Below are 22,728 nucleotides of genomic sequence, written 5' to 3'. Positions count from 1 at the left end.
TCTTATATATATATTCGTTATTGTATTGGCGTTGTATTGGTGTTTAGGCATGTGGCTATTTATTCATTTTTTGTGTTGTATTTGTGTTTAAGTCGTGCTGGCACACATTGTATCTATTTGGTTTGTGTGGGCTTTTCTTTCATTTTCCACTGTGTTTTTAGTGCAGCTGTGTGGGCTGTTATATATATATATATATATATATATTTGTGTGATTGTTATTATTTTATTCCAACCGAGTGGGCTGAGTTTATAACTGTGTGGTTGTGTATATTCTAGCCATGTGGGCTGATATATATAGTTTGTGTAAGTATTTATGATTCATATTGTCATAGTTACAGGGGAGATGCTGTCTGTTTGCCAGGCAAGGACTCTTCTCGAGCGTGACATCATCGGTTGATCGGTCGACTGAACGACGAGATCAGTCGACCGAACAAAGACTTATCCGAAGCGACAAAATTTGGACGAGAAACGAGGCTGATCCAGGCAATATCGGTCGACCGAACTAGGGGATCGATCGACCGATCAGAGACGAGTCCAACCTGATCTCAAGATCAATGGATCTAGATTAGATCTGGGTTGGCTATAAAAGGAGGGCTCGACCGGTTGCTTCGATAACATTGACGAAACACAATTCCAAGATCAAGAATGAACAACTGCTGTTCTCTCCAACGCTACTCCGACAATCAATGAAAGAGTTATATTTCTATTGTTGTCGGTAACTTTATTGTATTGCAATTGTACTTAATATCTGTACCTATTTCGAGATCTATAGTGATTGCCCAACATAAGCGATAAACGATCACGGGCCTTGGAGTAGGAGTCGCTACAGACTCCGAACCAAGTAAAAGAAAGCTTGTTAGCGTTTCTTGTCTTTTTTCATTCTTTATTCCGCTACGTATTCTGTGTGTTTTCCTTAATGAGTAAAAAAGCAACGAGTGCTATTCACACCCCCCTCTAGCAAATCTTTGATCCTACAATTGGTAAGAGCGAGGCCGCTTTGAATTGGTGAAACCACCAATCGAGCAGAGGGGCTTCTTCTATGAAAAATAAACTATATATCACTTTTTCTTAAAATAGATTTTTACGCCTTTCATTTTTTCCCTCTAAATTTATTTTTGAAAAATTCGTTTTCATCTTTTCACCATTGGTCAGTATTAGAAAAATATCGAAGTTACCAAAATCTATAATAATATTTTTTTATTAATATTTTATTATTTTTTCGAAGTTAGTGAATTGCTAGTTTTATTTTTCTCTCGCACTACTAATCCAAGACCAAGTCTTGGGATATTTGGTTCATTTGTCTTTTTGTGTACAAGATTTTCCTCTACAATGACCCACCAAGAAGGCTACAACACTACACGCCCACCTCTATTCTCCGGAGAAGATTTCGGCTACTAAAAGAGTTGAATGGAGTACTATCTGAAGACCGAGGTAGAGATGTGGATAATCATCCAAACCGGCCTTGCACTTCCACTCGACGGTGCTGGCAAACTAGTATCATACGAAAACTGGGACACAAGTCTAATGAAGAAAGTCAAGGTTGACGCCAAGGCGACTCAAGCCCTACAATGCGGCCTGACATAAGAAGAGTTGAATTGGGTCGGCCCCTTCAACAACACAAAGGAGTTTTGAATAAACTAATCGAACTGCACGAGGGCACTTCTAACACGAAGGTCTCCCCCTTAACCAGATACTTCGTAAAATATCTTTGTTACTCACATATCTATCTAAGGGTTTTGAGATATCATAATTAACTTTAGGATCTATGAGCGTAGGTGTTGGTCAATAATAATTTTTTATACCCCCAATCAATCATCAATCAAAATTTTAAAAATATTTTTAATAAAATAGATTTATAAGTTTTTTAAAAAAATTTCAACAAAATTTAAAATTTTAATTTTCTTAGCATATCACATATTCTAAATTATCAAATATGATAATCCTATAGTTGAGTTTGTATTTTAGTTGAACTTGGATTATTTTAAGTTAATTTTAGATTAAATTAGATTATTAAGATTAATTAAGTTAATATTAAGTAACAATATTATTATTTTGTGAATTAATTGAATTAATATTGTTTATTAATTTATTAATTTATGTTTAGTTTAGAAATTTTAGAGTTAATTGTTAAAGATAATTACCTAATTAATTAAGGATGATTTTTAGATTAATGATTATTATTATTAATTTAATATTTTTTAAGGTTAAAGTACTTTATTTGTTGATTAAAGTTGAAATTCATTAAAGATTAATCATGTGCATTAAGTTAAATTAGTTAAAGATTAGGGTTAATTAATTAAGTTATCAAATTATGAAGTTAAGTTAAAAATTGGGTTTTATTATAGATTTTAGTTGATGGATTACCCAAAAATTATTTTAGTTTAAATTACCTTGAGATTGAATAATTATTAATTTTAAATTAATTTTTGATATTGGATTCATTAAGATGATTAATTAGTTTATTAATTTATTAAGTTTAATTTGATTATTTGATTATTAATTATTAATTAATAATTAATAATTAATTTAATTTTAATTAAAAATTTATTTAGTTTGCCTTTAAATTACTTTAATTTAAGTTTAAGTTTACATTTTTATGTTTTAAATTAAATTTAAGTTTTAATTAATTAATTAAGTTTTTAATTTTAATTAAGTTATCATTTAATTTTAAGTTTTAATTAAGTTATAAAAAATTATTGATTAATTTTAAATTAAATTTTAATTTAGTTTTAATATATTATTTATTGATTCATTAATTATGAATTTCTTTTAATTGAATTTTGAATTAAGGTTTAAACTTTTGTTTAATTAATTAGTTTTAGATTTAATTAAACAATGTGATTGATTTGAGTTATTAAAAATTTATTAAAAAAGTTATTTAACTCATGTTAGATTTAATCTTAGCTTTGGTTAATCAAGCAACCTTTTATAGGTAAGTTTTCAGTTAGTGTCTAGGCATATGACTTTCTTGTGTATCAACGGTGGAGCACTTTCTGAATACTTCTCAAAATAGTTCTGTCAAATGAACTTAATACTAGGTTTTGGTCAAACTAGCTCATGTTTGACTGGGATAGTTTCAACCAGATCCACTAGGTCTAGTACACTAGGTAGAATACACATGATTCATCTTAGCCATGCCTTCGATAAAATTTCCTTGGCGTACTATCATTCTAATCCATTTTGATGCTATATTATTAGAGCAGATTAAACCTTTTTAACTAACCATTCTCAAAAATAGATGTTCATACAAAAGCTAGGCTTATAGTATACATCCCAACAACCATGATATCCAAAATGGAATCCATGTACACTAACCAAGTATGAACTTTGATTGATACACCTAAAGGGATGAAACCCATTGGGTGTAAGTGAGACTTCAAACTGAAGACTGGCATGGATGGTCTTTTGCATACATATAAAGGTAGATTGGTGGCTAAAGGATTTAAGTAGATTCATGGTATAGACTATGATGAAACCTTTTCACCAGTAGTGATGCTTAAGTCTATTCAATTTTTAAATACTATTGCAGCTTACTATGATTATGAGATCTGGAAGATGGATGTCAAATTATATTTCTTAATAGAAATCTACTTGAGGATGTGTACATGACACAATCTGACGATTTTGTCATTCCAGAGCATGCTGGAAAGGTATGTATGTTGCAACGATCCATTTATGGATTAAAGCAAGCTTCTAGAAGTTGGAATCTTCAATTCGATGATGCAATCAAAGCGTTTAGTTTCATCAAGAATGAAGATGAACCTTGTGTCTACAAGAAGGTTAGTGGGAGTATGCCATCTTTCTCATATTGAATGTAGATGACATACTTCTCATTGAAAATGATATCCCAACTCTTCAATCAGTGAAGACTTGGCTTGGGAATTGTTTCTCAATGAACGACTTAGGTGAAACAACCTACATTTTAGGTATCAAGATCTATAGAGATAGATCTAAGCGATTGCTTGGTCTAAGTCAAAGTACATACATTGACAAAGTGCTTAAATGTTTTACCATACAGAATTCTAAGAAGGGATTCTTGCTGATGTCACATGGTGTAAGTCTTTCGAAGACCCTCTTCTAAGGAAGAAAGGGATGACACGGATCAGATTCCTTATGCATCTGCTAGAGGGTCTATCATTTATGCTATGCTTTGTACTCACGCAGATGTCTCATATGCATTGAGCATGATGAGCAGATAGCAATCAGATCTAGGTGAAGGTCACTAGAAAATAGTCAAGAATATTCTTAAGTACTTGAGAAGAACTCAAGATTATTTCTTGATTTTTGGAGGTGATGAAGAGCTTGTTGTAAAGGGTTACACACCGATGCTAGCTTCTAAATCAACAAAGATGATTTCAGATCGCAATCAGGGTATTTATTTTGCTTAAATGGTGGTGTTGTGATGTAACAACTCAAATTTCCTCATTTGGAGTCCTAATAGTACTTAAAAATATTTAGAAATGCTTTAGAAATATTCTAGAGATTTTTAGAAATTTTTAGAGTATTTTTATGTAATTTTTGGAGTTCATTTGGTATTTTTTACCAAAAGAAACAAGTTGGAAAAAAATAAAGAAATTAAGCCGAGGTTTGAACCGGAGACCTCTGGTTAAGCAAAGCCTTAAGTTGTCTCGGCTGACCAGGAACCCAGCAGGGCCGTGCTGATCAAATAAGGGACGGAATTAACTTAAGTAGTAGTTAAGTAGTAGTAGTTAAACATAAAATAATTGGGAATAAAAAGGTTCGGTTGAGGATTCGAACCCACGAGCTCCAGCCCGACCCAAACCCTAAGAGAATCTGGCTAGCCAAGTGCCCAAGCAGGCGTTGCTGATTAAAAGGAGAACAAAATTTATTTAAGCAGTAGTTAGGAAATAGAAAATAAATGGGAATAAAAGGTTCGGATGAGGAATCGAACCCGCGACCTCTGACCCTGTCAGAGGTTTCGGCAAAACGCGGCTAGCCAAGTGTTCAAGCGGGTATTTCGTGATAAGAAGGGAAGCGAAATAATCTTAAGCCATAACAGAAATACCCTGGTTATAAAGAGAGAACTTAGGGATTATTTTCTCCCGAACCAAATCTTCTCCTCTCTTCTCCTCTCGCGGCGCCGTTCTCTCTTCGGGCGAAAACGAAAGGGGAGTTAGGGCATTGTGTTCCGATGGCCGGCCAAGGTTCTCCGAGGGGTTTTCTCCACCTCCTTAAGATCTTCTCGTCGAGGAGAAGCTGTGAGCACGAAAAGGAGCTGGAAAACTCGAGTTATCCGAACCCTAGAGTTTTCTTCCCGGTTGTAAGCCCAAGAACACATGGTAAGTTGCTACTCACTTGCAGTAAGAGTTGTTTCGAATTGATTTAGGGTTGTTTCGAGTTTGATTTTGGGTTTAAGAGGAGTTCAAGGAAATTCCTTCTGCTTTGAATTTCTGTCGCAGTATGTTTTGCCCTAAAGTCTTCTGTTGCCTTATGAAAGTTTCGGTTGTGAACATGTTTAGATGGAACTTTAATCTCAGCAGGGTATAGTTTTGTTGTGCTAAGCATTGAAGATGAAATAAGCCTTATAGGGGTTTAAAATTCAAGCAGGTCTCAATTTATGTTTGTTGATTTTGTGAATTACTGCTGTTAACTTTGTAGTATTAGTGTTTTATCTCGCTGCCATGTATAAGAATGGGTTTCTTTAATGAGTAATGCAGTAAGGTTGTTTGTGTCTATTAGACTTTTATCTAAAGGACTTATAGGAATGAACAATCCGGTTCTGTGAAGTTTGATTTGCTTTAGAGATTATAGTGCAGAAATTTATTAGCTAAGAATGTAGAATTTCGGGTAGCATGTTATGTAGACTCTTAGTTAAGCTTTGTATTGGCAGTAGGCTTGTATCATATTCATGTAGCAGTGCAGATTTTTCAATTTGTAGTAGTACAGATTTTTCAATTTGTAGTAGTGCAGATTTTTGCATTTTGTAGTAGTGCAGATTTGATTAAGGTTATAGTGCAAAATTTTGATTAAGTTTATAGTGCAGAATTTTGATTAAGTTTATAGTGCAGAATTTTGATTAAGTTTGTAGGCAGATTTGATTAAGCTTGTATGCAAATTTAGTTTTAGTGCAGTTTTAATAAGTATTGCAGTACAATTTTTTTAAGTATTTCCATGCAATTTTGTTAAGCATTTCAGAGCATTGTTAATAAGCATTTTAGTGCAGTTTTGTATGAGACATCCTTTTAATAGAGGTATTAACAAGTATAAGAAAGAAAAAGGCCAAGGCCTTAAGTAGATCCCAAAGTCAAGACTTTAGAGATTTTGACACACAAGGTGCTTGTTAAAATGCCAAGGCATTTAAAGAAGAAGTAATTAAGATAATAAGATATTTTACTTTGAAGAGGCTAGTACCCGACTTCCAAGGTTGTCGTAAAACAAATCCAGGAGTCCAATTCCAAGGTCTTGGCCTTGGTAGACCAAGGTATGCTCTTTTAGGATTGGGGGCTCGCTACCCCAACCTATTAGGGAACGCGCATAAGATGGTACTACGCCTGGGCCCAAGAGAAGTTTATTATTTTGAAGTATTAAAGTATAAGTTTTAAACAAGTGAAATAAAAGAATAAGTTTTAAACAAGTGAAATAAAAGAATAAGTTTTAAACAAATGAAATAAGTTTCACTTTGTTTTAAAATCTGCAAATTTAGTTTTCTTTTATTCTAGCATGTTATTTAGATTAGCTTACTATTATTTGCTAGTAGGTGAGCATGAGCAGCTTTTCATGTTTAGTATTTCAGTTTGTTATGATTCTTTTACTATTAGATGAGCATGAGTAGTTTTCAGTAAGCATTCAGTTAGTTTATGTTATAGATATATGTACATGCATATCGAGATTTTTGTGAGTTAGATAGCTCTTACTAAGCATTTTGCTTATAGATTGCATTTTCTCTTACTGCAGATAAAGGAATGGAAAAGCTATAGCAAAGGAAGGCGATAAGGAGGTGCGGATGGATGTGTGATGCCCAGATTATTGAAGCCTTGGGACTTCGTTTAAGAATTTGTTTAGATAAATTCTTTATTTAGGTTGATAAGAAAATTTTGGAGTTAGAAGTTGTATTTCATTATGTTTCCGCTATTCATTACTTGCAGATATGATTTTATTAAACTGCGTGGTGATGTTATTTCTTTTATGTATGTATGCTCCATATAGTCACCGGTACAGAGGAGATGTTGTCGAAATTTTTCGGTAGGAACTTCTCTGGGGGTGTGACAAAGTTGAGTATTGCTAATATTAGCATAAGTAACACTAGTAAGTAGTGTTAATAGTTAAGTAACGGTCACCTTAGAGAGTAGTAAGGAAGGTGGGTCGTTACAGTTGGTATCAGAGTAGTTCCTATTCTCCAGCATCACACATCAGCACCAGCCTTGCCGTCTTCAAGTAAGAATGTATTTATACTTTCTTTTATGCTCTTCCTTTAGTGCTTGCAGTATAGAGAAATGTTTAGAAGTACCTGCTCATATGTGTTTAAAGTCAAGAATCATGTTTAAGTAAGATATATCTAGAAAGTATAGTGATGATTTCAAGTTTTCCCTCTGCATGACGAGATGTCAAGAAGAGGGCATCCCCGTACCACTCGCACTGAGAACCGAGCTCAGGAGAACGAGGAGCCAAGAACAACTGAGACCAATCTTTTTGAAATTGTTGCTCAACTCCAGACACAAGTAGTAGAGCAGCAATAAGTAGTTGTCAATCTGATGGCCAATCAGCAGCCAGTTCCTCCCACTCCTCCAACCATAAATGTGGAGACTCCAGTGGTGACTGAGGTCCCACCAATTGCCCTGGAAGTCGTCACAGCACCTAGGAGACAAGAAGCATACCTGATACAGTGGCTGAAGCTGAAGCCAGAAAGTTTCTCAGGCACGATTGAACCCTGGGATGCTCAAGCTTGGTTCAAGACACTGGAGAGCACCATGGAGCTTCTTAACTGGTCAGAAGTCGAGAAGGTCAAGTGTGCCTCTTTCTGCCTATCAGGAAATGCTCGTATGTGGTGAGAGATAGAGTTAAGAACAAGAGAGTAGTCAATCAGATGAGCTGGACTGACTCTGAGACAGAGTTTCATGAAGAATTCTTCCGCCAACGGATCACCAATAAACATTATGAAGAGTTTATAGAATTTAGAAGGTGAACCATCCTTTGAGTTCACGGGAGTGCCGAAGAGGAAGACCTAGAAATTCCTCTCCTCCTTAACAGCTCACCAGATGTTAGCTAAAGGGTGTGCTGGTTTTCTTGCATTCATTGTGAGTACAGAAGAACAAGAAAGACCCAAGCAGGAGGAAGTTCGGATAGTCTACGAGTATCCAGAGGTATTTCCAAAAGAGCTACCTGGACTACCTCCCAACAGAGAAGTGGAGTTTGAAATTGAATTGGTTCCTGGTACGGGTCCAATTTCAAAAACCCCATACCGCATGTCTCCAGCAGAGCTGAAAGAGTTACAAGAACAACTTCAGGAGTTGCTTGATAAAAGCTTCATCCGTCCTAGTCATTCACCATGGGGAGCTCCGGTGTTGTTCGTCAAGAAGAAAGATGGATCTATGCGGATGTGCATAGATTATAGGGTGCTGAACAAAGTGACAATTAAGAACAAGTACCCTCTTCCCAGAATAGATGATCTATTCGATCAGTTAAAGGGGGCAACAGTGTTCTCTAAGATATACCTGCGCTTTGGGTACCATCAGTTGAAAGTGAAAAAAAGTGATATACTCAGAACAACTTTCAGGACCAGATACAGACACTACGAATTTGTAGTCATGCCTTTTAGTGTGACTAATGCACCTGCAGTCTTCATGGGCTTAATGAACAGAGTGTTCAGAGAATACCTTGACAAGTTTGTCATTGTGTTCATCGACGACATTCTGATCTATTCAAGAACCCCAGAAGAGCATGACACGCACTTGAGAATAGTACTGCAGACCCTTCAGCAGAAACAGCTTTATGCCAAATTCTCGAAGTGTGAGTTCTGGTTAAATCAGGTGGCGTTTCTAGGTCACATTATTTCTAAAGAAGGCATCCAAGTTGATCCTGCCAAGATAGAGGCAGTCAATAATTGGCATAGGCCCAAGAATGTTAGAGAGATCAGAAGTTTCCTTGGTTTAGCTGGGTATTATAGAAAATTTATGGAGGACTTTTCCAAGATAGCCTCTCTGCTAACAGCCCTAACGAGGAAGGACAAGAAGTTTGAATGGTCAGACAAATGTGAGCAGAGTTTCCAAGAGCTAAAGAAGAGACTGACCAGTGTTTCTATCCTGATAGTTCCAGAAAGTGACAAGAGTTTTGACATCTACAATGATGCTTCCAAGATGGGCCTAGGAGTTGTACTCATGCAAGAAGGAAAAGTTATAGCTTATGCTTCCAGACAACTCAAAGACTACAAGAATAACTATCTGTGAGATATCATAAAATTAAATAATAAATGTGATTGGACGAAAAATCTTATTGGATTTTTCAGAAATTTTTCGAAATTTTTCGGGAATTAAACGGAGTCCGTATGTCCCGTTTTGAGGGGATGGATTCGGGGTATAGAGAGAACATGTTTGGGATACCCAAAATAAGTTGGGAGTTGATTGAGGAATTAACTTAGCCTTTAATTAAACTAACCTAAGTTTTTAAATAACCTAGGTTTATAATTCCTTCCCCATTCTTTCTCCCAAACTCCTCTTTCGCCCGATCCTTTCCTCCCCCGTCTCTTCTCCCTCACGGTCTTGTTTCATCGCCGGTAGCCGGGCATCAACGCCGACCACCGGCCGAACCTTCCTCCTCCCTTTTTCCTTTCATGGCATGGCATGGGGGCTTTCTTCTCTCTCGCACACACCTGACCCGACTTCTCCCATTTCTCTCTCGCGAGCAAAAGACCCGACGGCGACGGAGAGGCTTCTTCCACCCCGACCTCATCATCACGCGTTGTCGGCGGGAAGCCGTCGCTGGATCTTGACAGTTCCGACCATCTCCGACGGAGCGATCCTCTCTTCGGCTGGGCTTGCGTGCGCGACAACGACTCGGCAGGGGGGGCCTAGGGCACGACAGGGAAGAGTCGATTCGCATCTTCCCTGGCTGATCGAGTCTTGTCCGATTCTCCTTCTCAATCGGTTCTCTGGAGTGCATTCCGGATCTCCACCAGATGGAATTGATGGCGCGAGACCAATTGGGGACGATTGGTTGAGGTAAGGCAGTGTTGGGAGATCCAGTGGATTTAAGAATTTTGTGTGATGAATTTGTTTCCTTTCATGATATTCTTCCTGATCTAGGATGGAAGATGCTTCGGATCAATCTAGTGGTGGATCTTCCTTGAGTAGAACTTCATCTTCTTCATTCTTGCGGCTGTTAGGGGCTTGGGGTGAAGAGGTGGAGAGCTATGAAGGTGAGTATAGTGCTGTGAATTAGGGTTTCAGTAAACCCTTTGCTATATGATTGGATTTATAAATTGGTTCTTGAAAGAATTGGTTCTATGAATTCTTTGTAGCTTCTCAGCAGGGAGTTGTAGGGTTGCTGAGCTACTGGAGTTGCTGCCATGGTTCAAGGTCAGTGCTTTTCTAGTGCTCTTCTACTGGAATTGCTTTTCTAGTGGATATTCTATTAGTATGATGCTAAATTAGGTTTTCTATGAGTTGTGGGGTTTTGTTTCGCTTAGATTTATGAGTACGGTGATGTGGATTGGATTAATTGGGTAGGATTGATTCATGATATTTAGTAGAGATGATACAATGGATTAAATGTTTAGAATTTGGAATTTGGTTGTGATAAGTTGATTTATGATGGTTATTTAGTAAATGATTTATGTAAATGGACACATGATCGTTATTGGTATGTGTTGGAGTGATTAGAGTTTGTATTGGGTTGAAATTTGTGGATATGGTGATTTGTTTGATATAGATTGTTATGTGATCATTCTTAGGATTATTGGATTGATTATGAGTTGGATTCAAGATGTGTTGATTAGTGAGTTTTGGATTGGTTAATAGATTATGGATTATGTTTGGATCTAGAAGGAGTTGTATTGAGGATTGTTTGGAGAATTAATCAGAGATAAGATTTTGTTGGAGTGATCCTAATTGGGTTAGGACTTTTATTTAGCTATTTGATCATATGAATTTAGCTAAATGAAATATATATATTGTGTGATGCAGGACTTGGATTCGGGACGAGCGTCTCGACACGGGATTACTTGGCACGATCTACACTTTAAGGCGGGTACTTCTTCCTTTGCCTCTATGTAGATTTTCTTTGAGCTTAGTGCATGGTTGTTATTTGACGGATTAGGTTACTTTATCCTATATCGTGTCCAGTTGCTGTCTTTCCTGCTTGTTTCTTTTGCTTGAGCTTAGAGATGATCTATTTAATTCATATACAGTCTCTACTCTTGATATCTACTCTGTTGTGATTACACGTGTAGAGTATGCCTTGTAGGGATTGTCGGGTTGTTGGTATTACCATGCTGATTGGGTGTATGATGTGGACTGTACATAGATGGGTATGTGTCATAGGAGTTATCTTGTTGACCGTACATTTACATGTGGTGTGTACATACGTATTTGTCATGTACTTTTGGAGGAGTTGTGTTGATTGTATGTTTAGAGTATATACACATGTCTGTTGTATTGTTATTGGAGGATACATGTTGATTGTACTTATCTTTTGTGTACATGTGTCTGGTGGGATTATTGGAGATTTTTGGTTGATTATACATGTGTAGTGTGTACATATGTTTGGTGGGATACGTGGAGATATCATGACGATTATACTCACGTTGGAGGTATTTATGAGGTTTGGAGTTATTGCATGGATGATGATTTTATATATATATATCATGTTCATCATTCATTGCATCTGATGACCGTTGTCTCCCTTGTGGTTGAGAGAGTCATCAGTTGGTTTGGTTTAGCACCGCACATTCGGCCACTCATGGGTAGTGGTAGTTGGAGTAGTTGCTGCTAGTCCTGTCGTGCCACCCGGTCACGAGGTTTAGTGAGATCCGGCGTTGTGAGCAGTCAGGGACCCTGATGCTATGTAGTTAGATAGCTACTAGCGGACTGTCCGCCTCGACCACTATATAGTGGGCTGGAGGGTAGTACAGTCGTCACAGACCCAAGCCTCTCGGCCATACAGGGGTCATGGTGTTCGGAGAGGTGGCGGGGGTGACCATGGAGCATGCATGCACTTTTGCATATGATGCACGGTGCATCTGGGGGTTATATTTGCATACATGCCTACTAGATACTAGTTGCATGTGTTTGTGGTATGTTGCATTTGTTTGCGATATGATTGTTGCATATGGTTGTCATACTGCATACATGTCATTTATTTTACATGTATATGCAGTCGTATTTATATTGCACAGGTGTCAGGGGTATGTCTGTTGCAGATCCGGTGAGTTTATTGATCATTGTACCATGTGTCGATTCCAGATTGGGTATGTATCTGTCATTATGTTAGTAGTGGTTTGTGCAGTTGCATGTCAGTTATGGTCATGTCGGGTTATTACGTCAGGTATGTTCAGATGCATTGATTATGATAGTATGATCATGTTCTTTATTTCCCTACTGAGACTGTATACTTGTGATCTCTATGTTTATTCATAGACCATGCACTATCTTGTCTATTACCCGCTGAGTTACCTATACTCACCACCGCATGTATACATTTATGTTTTCAGGTAGATGGTTGGAGTGTCGCTCGGAGTATCCTGTCTGCCGGGTCCTACGTCACATCCGAAGATTGTGTTTGTTTTCTATTGTATATTCTTTTCTTATTCGTGGCATTGTATTTGTGTTTAGCCATGTTGCTATCTTATTCTTTTGGTGTTGTATGTGTGTTTAAGCCGTGCCGGCATGCATTGTATCTATTTGTCTTGTGTGGGCTTTCCGTTTTCGTTTTTCCGCTGCGTTGGTTTTTGGTACAGCCGTGTGGGCTGTTTTATATATAACTGCGTGGTTGTGATTGTTTCATTCCAGCCGTGTGGGCTGTTATTATAACTGCGTGGTTGTGTATATAAATATTCCAGCCGCATGTGGCTGATGTATTTTGCTTGTAGTGATGCTTCATATTGTCACTGGTACAGGGGAGATTCTGTCGGATTTTTTTTGTCTGGCAGGGACTCCTTTGGGGCGTGACAATTTAGTGGTATCAGAGCGGGTACGATACCTGTTTTGTTTTGTGTTCTATTTTTGAGTTGATCTGATACCAATTTAGTGGTATCAGAGCAGGTATACGGTACTTGCTATGTGTTTGGATTTTCGAGATTCATCTGATACCAATTTTTGGTATCAGAGCAGGTACGATGCCTGTTATTCGTGTTTTGGATTTCGTGATTCGATTTTCTTGATGTGACTTTTCGGGCTTTGGGACCAGGCAGCAACAGGACATCTCCAGGCTATAGGAGGTATGTTTGCATATTGTTATCATACATTTCTGTTGGTGTATGTATTGTTGCCCATGATAGTTAGTTATGGCATGTGTTAGTACTCTTGTTAGTACCTGCCTATTTGTTTGTAGCATGCATTGCATGTGTTGGGTCAATCACTGATCACGGTTGACCTACTGGGGATCAAGGATCACAGTCTCAGGGGATTTCCTCATATCATACTACTCATAGTTTTAGTGTCTGTTACTACTAGTTGGTTGAGAGTTAGAGTCACATATCTGTCTTTGTTATTATTAGTTGGGTAGTGGATGATATCTATATACTCATGTTGACTCTGTTGGTAGGGTATCAGTTTACTCCTGTGTTCAGTCAGTCTATGATTGATTTACTTGGTTGACTGGTATAGTTGGGTCTTGACTTATTTTAGTCAGCCTTGTGCTCCTGTTAGTTCGGTCAGCAGAGGATTATTTTAGATTCTTTTTGGTCATGTCTGTAGAGGACTGAGGATTGGTTTACCTTAGTTAACATTTGTAGTTGGGTATCGATTTACTTTAGTTTCAGCAGTGGATGATTGATTTACTCTTGTTAGATCAGATAGTAGTTGATCGATTTAGTTTGTTAGTCCGATCAGTAGGGGACTGACTTATTCTATTTTTGGAGATTCCTATCTTTGGGATGTTTCATACTTGGTTAGATATTATGACTTGTACCATTGTAGAGAAGACTGAATTAGTCGTATACCATTTTCGGCTTGGTCAGTCTGTAGAGGATTGTCGTATCCGATTCCATGGGGACTTTGACCATGGATTGTCTGTACCTGGTAGGATGAGTTAGAAGGTACATTCAGATAGAATACCGTACGGTGTGGAAAAGTGTAAAGCTACCTGCTTAACACTTATGAGATACATCCATTACTAGGGTGTATGAGTTGGAGAGTACATTTGGATATATGATTTGTACTGGCGTAGGAGAGTTGAAGTTAGCTGCTTAACCTTTACGTGACCCGGTACCACGTGAAGGAAGAAGCAGAGAATGCTTTTTGAGGATCAGGTCATCACTTAGCGATTTTCTTGAGGTGTTTGGAGAGAGAGTGATTCTCTACTTCTTTTGATAGCAGGATGGGTTTTAAGGCAATGATCTGTAGACTAGCCTAACGTTGTTCCATGGGAGATCCTGACTCATGGAACTATTGGATATGATTAGATATCCATGATGTACGTAGGGATATATACCCCGCAATGGTGCGGAGGCAGTGGTGTTAGTTGAGTAATACCTAGGAGGTCCGAAAATGACTAGGTATAATTCTAGATGATGATCCTCGAGGGGTAGAGTGTCGATTGATCGATAGTTTGATCAGCTATTTAGTTATAGCGTTCCTCTATCTTTGTCTTCATTGCTCGGTACTGGAGGTTACTGAACCTCAGGGTGGAGCAGTCACAGTATGATGGGGTACAAGACAATGGTTAGACGACTAAGCTAACATTGTCTCTATCAGGTGGCTTAAGACATTGACCACGTGATCATTTTACCAGATCTTGTAGTTTATATCTCATATTAGAGGGGTTGACCTTTTATCGATATTTGTCGAGGGACATATATAGGATGATTATGAGGGTGGTGGAGATACTCTTTTGATGGGTAGATTTTTAGTCAGAAGGTTGTGTGACCCTTGGACTTTGGATTGACATTCTTTTACTATGGATATTTGATTATCAGAAAGGATGAGATGATGAGATTTGGTAGATTTTCGGGATACATTTAGTTTGTTGGTAGTGTGTGTTGAAGGTTGGATGATTTCCTTTTTCGTTATCATGGTTTAGGAGACGATATGGTATGATTGATTTATATTGAGGACGATTTTGATTGGTGGATATTGAGAGATCAGGTATAGTGATATGATATCTTTTGATGATCTATTAGTGGATATTTGATTTAATGATCTATTGTTTAGTATTTGATGTTGATAGATGTGAGGAGTAGCACTTGTGTGGTATATATGAATTTGTTGATTTGTAGTGCGTGATCAGATCACAGGTTTGTCGAGGATCTTACGGTTGGATCTGCTTGTTGTACGGATATTATGAGGATATGGTTTTATCATTTAGGCATACAGTGCTCTAGATGTTTTGATGGACTCGATGTATTTGGTATATCTAGGATGTTTGGATCAGTTTTCATTGTCTTCATTGACGATGTTGTGATCTATTCCCGATTCGAGGTGGATCACGTACACTAGCTTCGCATAGTTTTAGAGATGTTTCGATGGGAACATATATATGTGAAGTTAGTAGTACGTATTGTGATTGTCTTTTACGAGTTTTTGGGACACGTTGTGTTTAGTAGAGGATATCGGTGGATCTATAGGAGATAGAGACTGTTAACAGTTGGGAGTAGTCGTAGTTTATATGGAGACTCGTTGTTCCTTTAGTTTTGCTGGATATTTCCAGAGTTTGATTGAGGGTTTCTCCGGCATTATACAGTTGACTGGACTGTCTAGGAACGGTATGAGATTTTCCTGGATAGATGCCTGCGAGATCAGTTTAGATAGTTGCACTGTCTTAGTTGTACTTTCTAGTGTAGACGGATTTGCACTCTACACAGATGTATCGTACCAGGGGTTTGGTGTAGTTTCGACATAGCATGAGCGAAGTAGTCTCGTGCTAGTAGTGAGAATTCTCGTGTAATGAGAATTGGATTATTTGATTTTCATGGGAGATTATGTGTGTTTCCGAATCACTTCTTATCCGGGAGATGTTTCTGCAGGAAACAACTCGTTCTGGATTTGTGGTATATGTTGTATAGAAATTGGAGGCTAAGCATCGGATATCAGTAGGATTGTTTCAGTAGACTCGTATTTTAGTGGAGTTGGGAGCATGTTTTGACGGATTTTGTTGTGGGATTATCCAGGACATGGAGAGGATATTATGGTTTGGGTAATCATTGTTGGGTGACGACTTTGCGCCCTAGCCATCGATTTATTGGACGGATTCTTTGGATTGAGTGGATTTACTCTGTAGGGAGATTTCCGGACTTTATGGTATATCTTTGAGTGTTATATTGGATGAAGATCAGTGATTTCATATCATGGTTTGATTGTGGTTATAGTAGACTTTGGATTAGGAGATTCGCTTTAGTATAGATTTTTTCCTCTCAGACTGATGGATAGTTTGAGCGCTCTATACATGTGTTGGAGGATTTATTGATAGTGGATTTTGGATTTTAGAGGTGTTTGATTTATCCACAGTTGGCTAGATTACAGAGTGAGAGTAGTGGGAGTAGGGTGAGTTCATAGCTCACAGAGTTGTCGCTAGTCACTTGAAGGATTATCATGTTTGGAGATATGTTTATGATATTTGGATGGAGTGGTATATGAGTATATGATTTGGTGGTTACCCTTGGATGAGGATCCCTAAATTGACCAGTAAATTTGGGGACCAAATTTTTATTAGTGGGGGAGAATGTGAGATATCATAAAATTAAATAATAAATGTGATTGGACGAAAAATCTTATTGGATTTTTCAGAAATTTTTCGAAATTTTTCGGGAATTAAACGGAGTCCGTATGTCCCGTTTTGAGGGGATGGATTCGGGGTATAGAGAGAACATGTTTGGGATACCCAAAATAAGTTGGGAGTTGATTGAGGAATTAACTTAGCCTTTAATTAAACTAACCTAAGTTTTTAAATAACCTAGGTTTATAATTCCTTCCCCATTCTTTCTCCCAAACTCCTCTTTCGCCCGATCCTTTCCTCCCCCGTCTCTTCTCCCTCACGGTCTTGTTTCATCGCCGGTAGTCGGGCATCAACGCCGACCACCGGCCGAACCTTCCTCCTCCCTTTTTCCTTTCATGGCATGGGGGCTTTCTTCTCTCTCGCACACACCTGACCCGACTTCTCCCATTTCTCTCTCGCGAGCAAAAGACCCGACGACGACGGAGAGGCTTCTTCCACCCCGACCTCATCATCACGCGTTGTCGGCGGGAAGCCGTCGCTGGATCTTGACAGTTCTGACCATCTCCGACGGAGAGATCCTCTCTTCGGCTGGGCTTGCGTGCGCGACAACGACTCGGCAGGGGGGGCCTAGGGAACGGCAGGGAAGATTCGATTCGCATCTTCCCTAGCTGATCGAGTCTTGTCCGATTCTCCTTCTCAATCGGTTCTTTGGAGTGCATTCCGGATCTCCACCAGATGGAATTGATGGCGCGAGACCAATTGGGGACGATTGGTTGAGGTAAGGCAGTGTTGGGAGATCCAGTGGATTTAAGAATTTTGTGTGATGAATTTGTTTCCTTTCATGATATTCTTCCTGATCTAGGATGGAAGATGCTTCGGATCAATCTAGTGGTGGATCTTCCTTGAGTAGAACTTCATCTCCTTCATTCTTGCGGCTGTTAGGGGCTTGGGGTGAAGAGGTGGAGAGCTATGAAGGTGAGTATAGTGCTGTGAATTAGGGTTTCAGTAAACCCTTTGCTATATGATTGGATTTATAAATTGGTTCTTGAAAGAATTGGTTCTATGAATTCTTTGTAGCTTCTCAGCAGGGAGTTGTAGGGTTGCTGAGCTACTGGAGTTGCTGCCATGGTTCAAGGTCAGTGCTTTTCTAGTGCTCTTCTACTGGAATTGCTTTTCTAGTGGATATTCTATTAGTATGATGCTAAATTAGGTTTTCTATGAGTTGTGGGGTTTTGTTTCGCTTAGATTTATGAGTACGGTGATGTGGATTGGATTAATTGGGTAGGATTGATTCATGATGTTTAGTAGAGATGATACAATGGATTAAATGTTTAGAATTTGGAATTTGGTTGTGATAAGTTGATTTATGATGGTTATTTAGTAAATGATTTATGTAAATGGACACATGATCGTTATTGGTATGTGTTGGAGTGATTAGAGTTTGTATTGGGTTGAAATTTGTGGATATGGTGATTTGTTTGATATAGATTGTTATGTGATCATTCTTAGGATTATTGGATTGATTATGAGTTGGATTCAAGATGTGTTGATTAGTGAGTTTTGGATTGGTTAATAGATTATGGATTATGTTTGGATCTAGAAGGAGTTGTATTGAGGATTGTTTGGAGGATTAATCAGAGATCAGATTTTGTTGGAGTGATCCTAATTGGGTTAGGACTTTTATTTAGCTATTTGATCATATGAATTTAGCTAAATGAAATATATATATTATGTGATGCAGGACTTGGATTCGGGACGAGCGTCTCGACACGGGATTACTTGGCACGATCTACACTTTAAGGCGGGTATTTCTTCCTTTGCCTCTATGTAGATTTTCTTTGAGCTTAGTGCATGGTTGTTATTTGACGGATTAGGTTACTTTACCCTATATCGTGTCCAGTTGCTGTCTTTCCTGCTTGTTTCTTTTGCTTGAGCTTAGAGATGATCTATTTAATTCATATACAGTCTCTACTCTTGATATCTACTCTGTTGTGATTACACGTGTAGAGTATGCCTTGTAGGGATTGTCGGGTTGTTGGTATTACCATGCTGATTGGGTGTATGATGTGGACTGTACATAGATGGGTATGTGTCATAGGAGTTATCTTGTTGACCGTACATTTACATGTGGTGTGTACATACGTATTTGTCATGTACTTTTGGAGGAGTTGTGTTGATTGTATGTTTAGAGTATATACACATGTCTGTTGTATTGTTATTGGAGGATACATGTTGATTGTACTTATCTTTTGTGTACATGTGTCTGGTGGGATTATTGAAGATTTTTGGTTGATTATACATGTGTAGTGTGTACATATGTTTGGTGGGATACGTGGAGATATCATGACGATTATACTCACGTTGGAGGTATTTATGAGGTTTGGAGTTATTGCATGGATGATGATTTTATATATATATATATATCATGTTCATCATTCATTGCATCTGATGACCGTTGTCTCCCTTGTGGTTGAGAGAGTCATCAGTTGGTTTGGTTTAGCACCGCACACTCGGCCACTCATGGGTAGTGGTAGCTGGAGCAGTTGCTGCTAGTCCTGTCGTGCAACCCGGTCACGAGGTTTAGTGAGATCCGGCGTTGTGAGCAGTCAGGGACCCTGATGCTATTTAGCTAGATAGCTATTAGCGGACTGTCCGCCTCGACCACTATATAGTGGGCTGGAGGGTAGTACAGTCGTCACAGACCCAAGCCTCTCGGCCATACAGGGGTCGTGGTGTTCGGAGAGGTGGCGGGGGTGACCATGGAGCATGCATGCACTTTTGCATATGATGCACCGTGCATCTGGGGGTTATATTTGCATACATGCCTACTAGATACTAGTTGCATGTGTTTGTGGTATGTTGCATTTGTTTGCGATATGATTGTTGCATATGGTTGTCATACTGCATACATGTCATTTATTTTACATGTATATGCAGTCGTATTTATATTGCACAGGTGTCAGGGGTATGTCTGTTGCAGATCCGGTGAGTTTATTGATCATTGTACCATGTGTCGATTCCAGATTGGGTATGTATCTGTCATTATGTTAGTAGTGGTTTGTGCAGTTGCATGTCAGTTATGGTCATGTCGGGTTATTACGTCAGGTATGTTCAGATGCATTGATTATGATAGTATGATCATGTTCTTTATTTCCCTACTGAGACTGTATACTTGTGATCTCTATGTTTATTCATAGACCATGCACTATCTTGTCTATTACCCGCTGAGTTACCTATACTCACCACCGCATGTATACATTTATGTTTTCAGGTAGATGGTTGGAGTGTCGCTCGGAGTATCCTGTCTGCCGGGTCCTACGTCACATCCGAAGATTGTGTTTGTTTTCTATTGTATATTCTTTTCTTATTCGTGGCATTGTATTTGTGTTTAGCCATGTTGCTATCTTATTCTTTTGGTGTTGTATGTGTGTTTAAGCCGTGCCGGCATGCATTGTATCTATTTGTCTTGTGTGGGCTTTCCGTTTTCGTTTTTCCGCTGCGTTGGTTTTTGGTACAGCCGTGTGGGCTGTTTTATATATAACTGCGTGGTTGTGATTGTTTCATTCCAGCCGTGTGGGCTGTTATTATAACTGCGTGGTTGTGTATATAAATATTCCAGCCGCATGTGGCTGATGTATTTTGCTTATAGTGATGCTTCATATTGTCACTGGTACAGGGGAGATTCTGTCGGATTTTTTTGTCTGGCAGGGACTCCTTTGGGGCGTGACACTATCTCACTCATGATCTTGAGCTGGCAGCTGTGGTCTTTACACTGAAACTCTGGCTACACTACTTGTATGGAGTCCAGTGCAGAATCTTCACAGACCATCAGAGTTTAAAGTATTTCTTCACCCAGAAAGATTTAAACATGAGACAGCGCAGGTGGCTAGAGTTGGTCAAAGACTATGACTGTGAAATCCTCTACCACCCAGGTAAAGCTAACAAAGTGGCAGATGCACTAAGTCGAAAGTCCAGTGTAACTCTGATGCACTTGTCATCATTAGCACTGCCACTGCAGAGGGAACTGTTAGATTTCAGAGTCGAAATTGTTGATGGGCAACTCTCTGCATTGACCTTAGAGTCTACCTTGCTTGAGAATATACAGAGAAAGCAAAGTGAAGATCCAGATATCCAGAATATCAAGCAAGGGATACAAAAAGAAGAAGATATAGAGTTTCGAGTGTCAGACAGTGGAGTTCTTTATCAGGGGAACCACCTTTGTGTCCCCAATGATGAGGAATTAAGAAGGAAGATTCTAGAGGAAGCTCATAGCACATCATACTCCATGCATCCTGGTTCTACCAAGATGTACCAAGACGTGAAACAGAGGTTCTGGTGGTCTGGACTCAAAAGAGATGTTGCAAAATATGTCAGTACCGGCCTGACATGTCAGAGGGTAAAAGCAGAGCACCAGAGACCAGGAGGAGTTCTACAGCCTCTCCCAATACCAGAGTGGAAGTGGGAAGAAATATCCATGGACTTTATAACAGGTCTTCCAAGAACCACGAATGGATATGACGCGATATGGGTAATAGTGGACCGATTGACCAAGTCTGCTCATTTTCTAGCTATCAAGGTGTCCCACTCTATAGAGCAGTTGGCACAACTATATGTTAAGGAGGTGATCAGACTTCACGGAGTTCCTAAATCTATTGTTTCTGATAGAGATGGGCGTTTCACCTCTCACTTTTGGGAGTGTGTCCAGAATACACTAGGCACCAAACTCAAGTTCAACACAACCTTCCATCCTCAAACTGATGGACAGACAGAGCGAGTAAATCAGATTTTAGAAGATATGCTCAGAGCTTGTGCACTAAATTTCAAGGGAAGTTGGTGCAAGTATCTACGCTTAACTGAGATTGCCATCAAGATGACACCTTATGAGGCATTGTATGGTATAGGAAGTGCAGATCACCCATTTTCTGGTAAGAAGCAGGTGAAAGAAAAGAAATGGAAGTAGAGCTGGGCATCCAGACAGAGATGATAGAAGAAACCACTCAGGCTATCCAGAAGATCAGACAGAGGATTGAGACTGCCCAGAGCAGACAGAAAAGTTATGCTGACACGCGCCGTAGGCCACTTGAATTCCAAGTAGGGGATTCAGTTTTTCTCAAGGTTGCTCCGATGAATGGAGTGATGAGATTTGGCAAGAAGGGCAAGTTAAGTCCTTGCTACGTAGGACCTTACCTGATCATAGAGAGGATTGGGAAAGTAGCTTACAAGCTGGACTTACCACAAGACATGTCAGCAATACACAATGTATTTCATGTCTCTATGCTAAAGAAGTGCATAACGACCCTAGCCAAGTGATTCAGCCTCAGTTGGTGTAGATCCAGGAGGATCTTAGCTATGAGAGCAGACCTACACAGATAGTGGACAGAGCAATTAAGAGACTAAGGAACAAAGGAGTACCACTAGTGAAGGTCATTTAGAACCAGAAGCACGAGGAAGTTACTTGGGAGCGTGAGGACAGTATGAGACAGAAATATCCGGAATTATTCTAAGTTCGAGGACGAACTTTTTATAAGGTATGGGGAATTGTAACAATCCAAATTTCCTCATTTGGAGTCCTAATAGTGCTTAAAAATATTTAGAAATGCTTTAGAAATATTCTAGAGATTTTTAGAATATTTTTATGTAATTTTTGGAGTTCGTCTGGTATTTTTACCAAAAAGAAACAAGTTGTAAAAAAAAAAAAGAAATTAAGCCAAGGTTCGAACCGGAGACCTCCGGTTAAGCAAAGCCTTAAGTTGTCTCGGCTGGCCAGGAACCCAGCAGGGCCATGCTGATCAAATAAGGGACGAAATTAACTTAAGTAGTAGTTAAGTAGTAGTAGTTAAATATAAAATAATTGGGAATAAAAAGGTTCGGTTGAGGATTCGAACCCACGAGCTCCAGCCCGAC

This window comes from Zingiber officinale, chromosome 5A (assembly GCF_018446385.1).
Source record: "Zingiber officinale cultivar Zhangliang chromosome 5A, Zo_v1.1, whole genome shotgun sequence".
NCBI classification, from domain to species: Eukaryota; Viridiplantae; Streptophyta; class Magnoliopsida; order Zingiberales; family Zingiberaceae; genus Zingiber; species Zingiber officinale.
This window is presented reverse-complemented; position numbering follows the sequence as displayed.